This window comes from Falco punctatus, assembly GCF_963210335.1.
Source record: "Falco punctatus genome assembly, chromosome: 3".
Taxonomy (NCBI): Eukaryota; Metazoa; Chordata; class Aves; order Falconiformes; family Falconidae; genus Falco; species Falco punctatus.
In genome coordinates this window covers 66,868,259-66,880,518 of record NC_137582.1, presented here as the reverse complement: position 1 = coordinate 66,880,518, position 12,260 = coordinate 66,868,259, and positions in this window count along the sequence as shown.

The window sequence follows — 12,260 nt, the reverse complement described above, 5'->3', positions numbered from 1 at the left end:
CTGCATTAATCCGTCTGCATAGGTTACACCATTTGTATGCATCTCACTTGCAAAAAAGGTCAAGTAAAAGTCTTCATCACAAATAAGACATTTTGTAGCTTCCATTATTAACCACTTTTCACCTCTTTTTTGTAAGTATCTGTCTTTCTCATTTTGTACAGTTATGACAGTGAATTCCAATGACATAAAAAATTACTGAAGGAATCATACTTTTAATTTCATTTTTTACAGATGCTAAATTACAATGTCTTCATTGCATGGAAATATGTCATGCCTATCCAAGAATACTCTGTATTTGGGTTGGATATAAGTCTGAAAGTAAATAAGAAAATAGCTAGAACATTATCATGTTTAGCAAGACACATTAACAACTAATGGGAAACAGTATAATTAAATGCAACTAGTTATTACTGGCGGTTTGGATATGTGTATTATTACTGCTTGTAGCTTGAACACATACAGCTTTCAACTTAATGAGCACAAAAAACATCAACAGAAGTCTAACATACAGAAGGAATTACATTTCATTAGTGAAAAGGACCATAGCAATACTCTAAGAGTGCAAAAGTTATATAATCATTAATAGAAGCTATTGCTGGCAAGATATGTGTAGATAAATAGGAAGAAAACAGAAAGCTTTAGTTCTCAGCTCTTACATTTATAAGTGGTTACAAAATACTTGATTTAATTTCCTTTTATTTGATCAATTGTTGACTATTTCCATACCTTATTTAACTGAATCTACTCATTAGTTGGGTTTTCATTTTAAGTTAGCCCTTAGTGAATCAAGAGACTTCATGCTGTAGTATTTCTCAAGAATGTGTGCCAGAAATATGAAGAATTATCCTTTTTTGTTATTGTATTTACTCTGCAGAAAGCTAATGGACAATTTTATCAGTGGAGTCCCCGAAAACACAATTTTAGCAAAACATTGAATATTCACTTTGAAGTAGAAAATGCAATTTGTTGTGTGCCTGTAAAAGGCCTCACAAAATATTCCCTACTATCATACACAAAAATAATAATAGATTTTGCTATCTTTTAATATTTGTTGTTAAGGAAAATCAATTTTTATATTGTAATGTTTATGCGCAAAAACAGGACTTAAATCACTATGTTTATTGAATTAAGGAAAGAAAACATTATTAACTCCTCAGATTTTTCTTTTCAAACCTAGAATATGTCAGTCAACCATTTGTAATTTAAGCATCTATTAGGTGTTTGCCATATAAAATATTAGAAAAAATGTCAATAATTAGCCCTAATGAAATATTATTTGGGATAAATTGCAGCTACAGAGTTATGTATAGAGCTTTGATAAAGAAACATGCATAGTTAGTAATCTGCAATTCTGTACCCACTACAGTCAGTTGGAAAACTTGTAGTGATACCAGGACAGATTTCAGCCTGGCTGAAATTAATAGGTCAGAATACTATTTATTAATGATGCTTCCGTTTGTTAATCAGTAGCTGAAGATATTGGGGTTTGGGGGAGGTGGGGGGCTGTCAGACACCCACACAGCTGCTGTCAGGACACAGGGAGAAAATAAGAAGGAAAACCTCATGGGTCAAGGTAAAGACAGGGAGATCAGTAACCATCGGTTACTACCATCACGAGCAAAACTTTGGAAATATCAGTTTAATTTATGGCCAATTAAAAATAAAATAGAATGGTAAGAAACAAAGACAAAAACCGAAAAGACTTTCTCCCTACCACCTCTTATTCCCTGGTTCAGCTTCTTCATTCCTGACTCCTCTACCTCCTTCTCCGCAAGCAGAGTAGGTGGATAGGGAATGGGATGACTGCAGTAAGTCTGTAACTGCTCTTTGCTATTTATTCTTCCCCATAATTTGCTCCTGCTTTAGTGTGTATCCTCTATGGGCTGCAGTCCTTCAAAAAACATCTGCCTGCTCCAGCACAGCATCTTCTCCATGGGGTGAAGAGTGGATATTTGTTCCAGCATGGTCTTCTCCAGAGGCTGTGAGGGAGTCTTTGCTCTGGCACCTGGACCACCTCCTCCCTTTCCTTTTTCTTTCACCTTGGCTTCTGCAGGGATGTTTCTCTCATTTTTTTCTCAATCCTCTCTCTTGATTGTTTAAACAGTAGGTTTTTACCCTCTCCTAAACACTAAACTTCCTAAAGCTACCATTTTAGCTGGAGGACCTAGATGTGTCCTGCAGTGGGTCCACTGGAGTTGGTTGGAACTGGGTGGCTCTGGCACCAGGCAGCCCCAGCCCCTTCCCTGCAGCAATCCAGCCAGAAAAGTCTTGCCACGGACAACAAACAAAAATACATATAATGGAACTCTGCAATTACTCTGAATACTTGGACTAAAAAATAAGACAATCCTATAATTCCAAATATTGGAATTAAATGTTGAGAAAATGAATTTATGATATTTGCTAGTTGTAAATAAATATGAACTTCGCATTACGAGTTCAGTTTGAAACAGAAGTTACTCTTTATATAGATACCTATATACATACTTTCACCCACATATAAACATACACTTACATGTGTTTTTTATGTTTATATATGCATACATAAATATGTAATCGTTATTGCCATAGCTGGGATTTCTCTGTTTTCCTTACTGTGAAGTATTAAAGATGTATTCATCTAATAGAGCATGGGAATTCTGCAGAAAGAACATAATGTTCTAACTGAAAACATGTGAACTGTCAATTCTATGTGTATCATTCTAATTATGTAGAAGATACATCATGATTAATTGCTTTAAGACTTAAAATTGGTTCCTCTTGAGTAACTCTTACAATAAAGTTATGTCAATACAATTTCCTTCTAACTTTCAGTTTGCACACAAAAAAGAGCAATAACTTCAGGTTTACAAGGATACTGACTAGCATGCAAAATATTATACCTGCTTTTTCTTTTTTTTTATTAAAAAACTTATAGTGATTAATGAAACACAGAACATTATTTTTTTCACAATCTGAGATCGAGAGGTAGGAGAAGAGCTCTATAAACTCTCAGATAGAACATTTACATTCATGCAGTATTTGTGAAGGGATTTTTTTCTTTTTCTGGTTGTTTTGTTTTGGTTTTTGTTTTTTTGTTTTTTTTTTTTTTTTTAGGGTGAGGTTTGTGGGGTTTTTTCTTTTGACAGGATGGTCTAGGTTACACTAAACAGATCAAATACTATGGCATGGATGAACAATGACTAGAACACTCTATGCAAAAAATAGAGGGAGCGTGTATCTTCAGTGGCATCACAGATTTTCCTCTATGTCTGAGTCTACTGACCGAACAGTCTCAAATAAGAAAAAGAGAGTATTCTCATTAAGTTCACAGTTGACAAAATTGGTGGAGTTTATAAGTACATTAGAGGTTGGAATGAGAGTTTAAATTATTTTGTTGATTTGGGGAGATAGTCTCGTGAAAGAATCAAACTTAGTAACAAAAGAGCTAGGTTAAACTTCATCATATATTCTCCTGAGCAGGAGAAATTCCATTTTAGTTAGCCATTAAATGAACAAATCTGAGATTTGTTTCTACTTTGCCATCGAATCACCATGTGTGTGCAGTTTATTCTGAATCCCGTGGCACACAGGATTACTGCACAGTTAGATGCATGTTACATCTCATATTCCTCTGCCAAGGATCAGGTACATAACATGCAAAAGCAAACAAGTATACAGTACACAGTGCTTGTTCACTGTTCCCACACCTACCTTCTTTGAGATGAGGGACATAGTCATTCTGTGTCTGTGCCCTAAATCCAGCAAGCTGGGAGTCAACGCCTTCACCTCTGATGGTCCACATGGTTTACCTTCATAAGAATATCTTTTGTACAGATAGAGAATAGAAACTAACTGGTTACATCAAGGTAAAGAAAGATGTGAAAGTTTAAATGAATCAAGCTGCACACAAGTCATCTGTAAAAGGAAGTTATGACAGGGCAAATTTCTTGCAGGAGCAAAGCAGTGGACTGCCCAATGCATAGAATAATTCTGCTATATGAACAAAGGTCTAGAAAAGGAGACCTATAAAAAGGTATTAAACAAGTGTGGCTGTTCCATTAGGAGAAAATCCACCGATTAGAGACTTGCTAACTATATTCAAACATAAATTTTGCATGTGTTCATGATTTTCTGTGTGTATATAAATGTATACATCGGGCTCTTGTAGGACTCTACTGTTCTGCCTGTCTGGTCTTGACAGGGCAAAAAATAAGAGCTGTAACTGTAACAATACTTGAACAAAACATTACAGATTTTTTTTTTTTTTTTTTTACAGTGGGATAGAGAGCTTGATTTGATCATGAATATCAGAAATTTCCTGAGGAAACAATTTCTAAGAATGTACAGTTCAAACTTTAAACATCCCAAGATCCTTTCTTGGCCTAAGTTTTAATGAATCTATCACTAAAATATATGCAAAAGATTAAGACATGCTGGATCTTTTATACTGCTAAATGTTAGATGTAACTTTTTTAACAGTATTCAAAGAATCTACTACTTCTAGGGTTTAGTTTTAATATACAAGATGGTTATTGATTTACTTTTGTAACCTTAGAGTCCCAAAAATATTAAGGATAAGTAATTAAGGTGAAGGGACAAATAATTCTAGGATATTAAGCAGTTCAGTTAAAGAAAGGTCAGCTTCACATAGATAATAAAGTTTTGATATCTTTTAGAAAACCCATATGTAGAGTTGTACTAACAGAAATGCACATCTTGAAAAAAATCATATTGTCTGGCTGGAAAAATATTACAGAATAAGTAACTTGACTGCCTCAACAACCAACCAACCTGTTTTCTCTGTGGCTCCCTAAAGAATGAAAAGTTTAGATAGAAATAAAGAAAACTTTAATTGGATACTTTATATGTAGGCTTCTGTACAGGAAGTGAAAGGTGTTCAAATATTTGTGACGTGTTTTTTTATGCCCAAATCCCCAACACTCAGAAGCTTTTTTAATGTCTCCTGAAATTCTTTAGAGCTATTAAAGTCAAAATTGATTATGCACACAATGTAATTAACTGACAAGACTTTGCATCTAACAGCAAACAGTACAAAAGCTGGCTTTACTAATCAAGATTAGTAGGAGCTTCCACTGCTAGTTCTGAGAGAACCAACCTGAGGAGGCAGAGGAAGGGAATATGTTGGGATCCCTTTATACAGACTCATAAACACTGTAGTAACAGAAATAACACCACTCTTTTTATCTAGCCTCCCACCTCCCATGGGAGCTACTAAGGACATCTCAACAAATCCTTCCCAATAAAGAGAAAGAAAACTTTTAGTTATTTAGTTTCCACAGAAGACATACAGGTGCTACCGAAGGCCAAATAAACATCGTAACCTCCCTAACTGTGAATGCCACATTCTTTATGTCATATTGAGGAAATGTAACTTTTCTGCTTTTAAATGTTAGACTGTGAAAATACTGCCTTCTCAGAGGGAAACAAAGGCTTTTTATCTCGATCCATAGACACAGAAGGGTCATGAAAGCAGAGAAGGAAGCCACATTATATCTCCATTTACAGGCTTTTCACATAGTCTATAACCCTAATGATGATCCTGTAAGAATCGGTTCAAAGAGAACAATATTGTCTCAACATTGCCAACAGAGACCTGGAGATGGAATGTGGTCCTCATGGACACAAAGACCCTGGGAAAGAGAACTGCATGGTACGAGGAATACTGTGCCACTCCCTGCTACCTGGGACTGAAAGGAACAATTACAATAAGGCAGCATAACGACTGTCCAGAAGATGGATCACAACTACTGTCATAGCAACAAACCAGAAAACTTGAACTTCAGGTGAACTTTTCTTCATTATAATACAAAAAGACACCTCCTGGTCTGAAGCTACCCATCTCTAAGGCAAACCACACCTCAGATATTCTTCTTTGAACATGCACAGTAACCTTGCTCAAGAAGGAGGAGACTGGCAACAATCCATGGGCCAGAGGAGGAGCAAGGTGTGTTGCTTGGCATAAAAGATGGCTCCTTAGCAACTGCACTTTGAAGATCTTCCCCACTAAGGACCACGACGATGGGAAGGACTCGCGGGACGTTTGCCTGGACCTGGGACCATAGGGACGCCTTGGATCCATGGTGGTAGCTATAATCCTCTTTCCTTTTCTTTTTACTTTACCTTTCCTTCCCTCCCTGTCACTCTATCTATCACACATTGCTTTATGGGCAAACAATGAAGTTGTGCTGTTTGATCAAAGCATAACCCCTTGGTGTGGTTGCTTTTATTTTTGCACTTTGAGATCATAGTAAATGAACCATCACGAGTCCACTGAGTGGACCATGACAGATCCCTACCAATGATATCTAGATACAATAATTAAGTTCTAGTCTCTATTGCAGTTCTGAGGATCCTTTTCAGGGACTCAAGGCCTAGGAAAAAAACCTGATAGATGGTGTCTAGGACGAGCCTGCCCTAGCTGGGCTCTTTAGGTGCCCTGAAGCTCATTACGCATGTTCGTTCTGTGCTCTGTGAGATACAGGGGGAAAAGTATTCCAAAAAGTTCAAGGATCTGTTGGGTAACAAGGATAGTGCTGGCACTTTAACAGTTATTCCCCTTTCCATAAATTTCATCATTGCGAACAGTTCTAGAAAGATAATGTCCTGCTGCAATCTCTTTTACTGTTCTCATTATACTAAAAATTCTAATGGCTATGTGTATTTTACCTTGCTTTTTTTGGTCATATCATTATGCTTTGTAGCTCTTTTTCTACCCATTTTTAGTAATTCTAGAAATATTCCACAAACCTCCTGTTGTATGTGTCTCTTTCTCAAACCTGCACAAGCACAGGAATGCACATACACAAAGCCACGCTTGTCCCGAGTCTACAGAAAATAGCCAATAAGGTATTGCTTCTTTTGTACTAAAATTGCAACATCTTCTTAGTCTTACAGAGAAAGTCTCATATTCCAAAGTCAGCTTCAATTTAGTATTTTTCAAAGATCTTACTTTTTTTTTTAAAAAAGAGCTCCTTTTCAATCATTCAGATAACTGATCATAAATTCCAAGAAAGTACCTACATAGATATGTTTTGTTTTTCACACACATGAATTAACACAACATTTGAAGGCTCAAATTTTCAAAATTCAAAAAAAATCAATTAAAACTATCCAAAAATAGTTAGTTCCACATCTACAGATAACTCATGCAGTTTCGCTTTTCCTTCATTACTCATTAAAGTACTGTATTTGTTCATTTTCAAAGACTGTATAAAAACATCTTTCTGGCTTGATCAGAAAACATTATCACAACACGGGTGTGAATGAAGATTCAAGAAGTACAGAAAATCAGATCATTTTCCTTTCACACAAGACTCTTTTTCAGAAAAGGCTCCAGGGTAGCTACGATTTATCTTTATTCTTAACTGAAATTTTCATATTTTACATTGTCATTAATTTGTAAGTTAGAAGCTGAAGAAATCAGTACCCTTGTGATTTACATGGCCTTATTTTCTCATCATGAGCAACAAGACTGAATAAATCTCTCCAGAGTTTTTCTGCAGTTAACATTACTATTAGCCAAAGATCTCATATTCATGATAGGTTCTGAACACGCTGAATTTGTCAGTTTCGGGATTTGCAGAAAACTATAACAAACATTTCTGGAGGAAAAAATACTTTTTTAGATGCACACCACCAGCAAATTACCAACCTGTCTGCTGAATGTACCTGTTGATGTGGTATAAAAGCATATGATCTCAGCAACCTAATTTTCTTTTAATACCATCATATGTAGAAGACAGAGAGAACAAAACAACAACAACAAAAAAACCCAAACAAACAAACAAAAAAAAAAGGCAGCAGAGAAAGAATTCCTGATAATGAATTCCTGATAATGATAAGGTAGCTATATATTAAATGTTTCTCAAGTATTTTTAATACCAAAATAGCAGATGCTTTAAAATTATGTATGTCAAATTAATGAGCTAGTAGGAAGGCTTGAATTGTACAGCAGGAAAATAGTCCAGTGCTTCTAACATAAGTATTCTGCCACTGTTTATCTCTGAAGACAATGAACGTTAACAGAATGGGAACAGTTCTAACTTTTTCCTTCAAAATCCATAACTGATAAATAATGTTACTGTCTCTGCTCCCAAGGGCTTACTATCCACTGCTACTGTGAGCAGTAGCCAGATTACATTAGTCTTCAGGGAAAATTTTTTGTACAAATGTTACATGACTAGTTGGTGAAAGTATGCCTCCATTCTTCTTTTTTTGTTGGTCATCCCTTTTACTTTCACAACACAAGAAGCAGTAGCTTAAGGGGAGACAGGCACTAGGGAGAGCATGTGTCTGGAAATGCAGTATTAAATAATATTAAAAACTTAAATAACTGCAGTTCCTATAGTTTATCAAAAGTTATATAGACAGGTTGCTTCCATTCTTGGATTTTTAAATGGAAAATCAGTTTCTCTACTTTTTCATAGTTCTGTAAAATTCTTAGTAAAATTCTCTTCCTCCAAATCATAATCTACTATTTTCTTCCCTGTCCTTCTACAAAAGCAAAAATCCTACATAACTTATTTCTTCTCAATAGCTGTGATCTCCACTATCTAGCTTCTCATATTGCATATAATAAATATCCAAAAATGAGATTGTTAGAAGTCAGTGAAGATGTTTCACAATGATTACTTAGTTATTCATTGTGACGACATTTAAAATGTTATAAGGAATGCAATAGTTAAAAAAAAAAAAAAAAAAACAAAACAATCTTGAACTTTAATCACATAGAAGATTGGGCAGACTGATAAGAAATGTTCAACATTCACAGTACTGTAGTTTTTTGTTAAATGATAAAGCCCTTTGGAATCCATAACCAAATGCAAGACAAATGACAAGAGACAGAGCTAAATCTCTGGATATGTTTGTTCAAAGAAGATGGAGCACTGGTATTGGTTTTAAAAAGAATATCTATTTTACCTTACAAAAGCTTTCAGTCTTTGCAATCTGTCCACACTGAATGACTGAGAGTGACATATCATCTAACTTGTAGTGTTTTCAGCAGTGGTATCTATGCCTGCATTAGTTGCCCTGACTTCCTTTTAAAAACAATGGAGAGAAGTTAATAATCTATTTTGGATATCTACCACAGGGTGAGTTGAATCACATCTTTCAGGTAACTCCTGTGATTTTAAAGGGAGGTTAAATGACTAGGTCATATGCTAACGTATGAAGTTTGGAGAGATAAATCCCACTCCACAATTTGGATGGTACTCGGTATGAACATTACAAACCAAATTCAAATGTACAGGCCTACTTGTTCATAAAAGGCTGGAAATCAGCTACAATGCTGAGATTAATATATGTATGTTTATTCAAGCAGTGACTCTTTAGATGGCTAATACCTATTCAGAGTATTTGGAAAAAAATTGTTAGACATTTTCTCCACAGTGGCATTCATAAAATTCCTCCCTCCGGTCCTAGAGAGAAACACAAGAGATAAATATCTTCCATTTCATGTCAATATCATTACAGTCATTATATCTACATGTTTATAAGGCAAATGAACTTGCAGTGGGATTCAACCTTGTAAAATTAAACCCATGTTAACTTGCATGATTCAAAGGTGCATTGCAGCAGGTGGTGCTAATAAGGATGGCTACTTCATAACAAATCTGTCCTCTGTGCTTCATGGTGACAGCTGACCTAGCTGTGGATAAGGTCAACTGGACACTAGAATCTTCTTAGCACCCAACAAATTTTGATTTCTACCCAGGGTAAAACCTACTGTAGAAAAGCCAATTCAGCATGTTGGCAGAATACCAGGCTGATGTGGCTCTACTATTCTTGCACTTAAACATGCTCTTTCAGAGTAGCACCAATCTTGCTGTACCTCCTAGCATACGTCTATGGAAGCCTACTAAACAACAGAATGCTTCAGTTCCTGTTGTAATCAAGAGAAATAATGTCATAAATTCCTGCAGGAAGACTTTTGGGATTCTCCATAAGTATACAATGCATATACCATATGACAAAATATATAGCTTTGCATAGCATGTTACCTACAACAAATATATTATGATTAATAATGAAAGCATATAGAAAGGGGACGAAAATATATGTGTATAAAAGACAGTCACTAGGGATTGTGTGTTATAGTAGTTACTTTTGAAAGTTAGAACCAGCAGCTCCTGTCAAAAATACACATTTATCTAATTATTTAAAAAGGCTGAGTTCTGCGTTATTGTAGACATTGCCAAGACAAGATAAGCTTATGAGAGGCATATTGAAGCCATTATGTCGGGTATTGTCGAAAATATGACAGGCCATAACTCTTGTGGAACTTCCCTTGCATATTAATACAGAATACAGCAGAAGGTTTTGATGAAGTTAAATGTTTTGACAGAATAAATTTGGCCTTTGAGACAAAAACAAAACATGGTTTTCAAAGCTTCCTGCTTTCTCTGGCAGCAAAACCAGTAAATTACAGCACAATAATATTTGTTTCCTCTGACAGAGGATGCAGCTTATGTGATGCATCACAAATGTGTAGTCTAGCTAGCATGCTAGGTATTTTTTTTTCCTTTAAAATATTACCAGGTTTTCATATTTGCAAATAAAACCCCCTTAATCATGTTTAAAGTGCTAGAATAAGTATCCAAGCATTTTGTAGACTAGTCAAGGAACTAACACTTGCTTTACCAAATCACAAAAATATGCATTTCCTAGTGATTAAATCCAATACCAATATCACAGAATCCAAGAGGTACAAGTCAGGATTCTACCTGTGTGTAAATCTAATGCCATTTGCAAAGAACTTGTGAATTTATCCAGAACTCATCATCAAAACGAAGGAATGTTATCCATTTTAGTAGTGTTCAGAAATAGGAACAATTGAACAATTACTCTGAATTTCGAATTTGAATGAGCTTGAAGCTTAGAAGTAGTATGCCACCTAGACCCAAATAAAACAAGATCCTGATTAATTTCATATGACAGAACTGGACACTGAAGCCTCCAGATCTACACAGAATGAGTTATTGTATACATAACTCCTCAGATGCGGTAAAATTGATGAGAAAAGGAACTTAGAATGATTTAGCACAGTTAGGATTCAATTTCATGGCTACAAAATGCACCTCCTAGATTTTTTATAAAAAACAGTCCTGTGTAAACATAGTACCTCTGCAGAAAAAGCAGCAGGGAAGCTACAGACTGCTGACAGATTAGCAGAGTCTGAGCAAAATGCCTGGGAAAGAAGAAGGGTTTCTTAAGTACATGCAAAGGTTAATTTCCAGACACTGGCTTAGAACAACTATGCAATTTTATCAGCAACAGAATGAAATACCTACTAGCTCTAAAGTCTTTGAAGCGTTTCTCAAGACAGTAGTCATGCACTGTCCCATTCAGCCTTCTTGAATTATTTGGAGTTGATTTAAAAAAATAAACGTGAAAAATCATATTTTAACTCAGGGTAATTTAGAAAAACTCAGTTTTCACATTTCTGTACTATATATGTTTTGATTTGAATAAGCCTGAAGACCTATATTTTGTGTGCAAGACATTAAAGACAAAATGTCTTTGGCTAGCAGCATAATTCACTGAGACTACTGTTTTAAAAAGTGACTTAAAAAAATATCAATAAAATTTCAGTGTAAATATTTTTTATTTTTTGCTTTTTTATTTACAAATAAAGCTAACCCTGTAGAATTTTTTATTATTAATGAGATCAAAACCTCTCCAAATACAAAGTTGTGTGACTCAACAGAAATAGAAGTTCAGACCAAATCATTATAACACCTTTTTTTTAACTGTGCATTTTTATTTGTGTATATGTGTGTGTGAACGTGACAAATGATTTTTCACCTCTCTCAAAATGCTGAGCTGATTCCTTTAGCCTTTCTGATTATCAGAAGCCATAGGCTTTTACACATCTTACAATATTTGTCCGCCTTGTGAAGCAGTCTGAAAACCTTCCACATTAAGAAGCACAATTAAGTCACTGAAGCATGAGGAAAAAATAACAATATTTTGTAATGTTCAGCTTGTCTGTTTATTGCTTTGCTCTTCACAGAGGAGTCTGGAAAATACCCGTGACCAATGATTTTTCTTCTGCTTTGGAAGGAAAGTTCTAGGGAATAACTAACAAGTCTTTGCTTTTTGCAGTTTTTGCTTTTCTTTCTGTAGTTTAGGAAACGAATCCCACCAATGAACACTGATAAACTTCCCTTGGGCCACAGACTGCAGTGTGTTTGTCTTCATCACTTATGTGGATTTACTATTTTCCACTAAACATTTTCAAGTATGTCATATTGCTT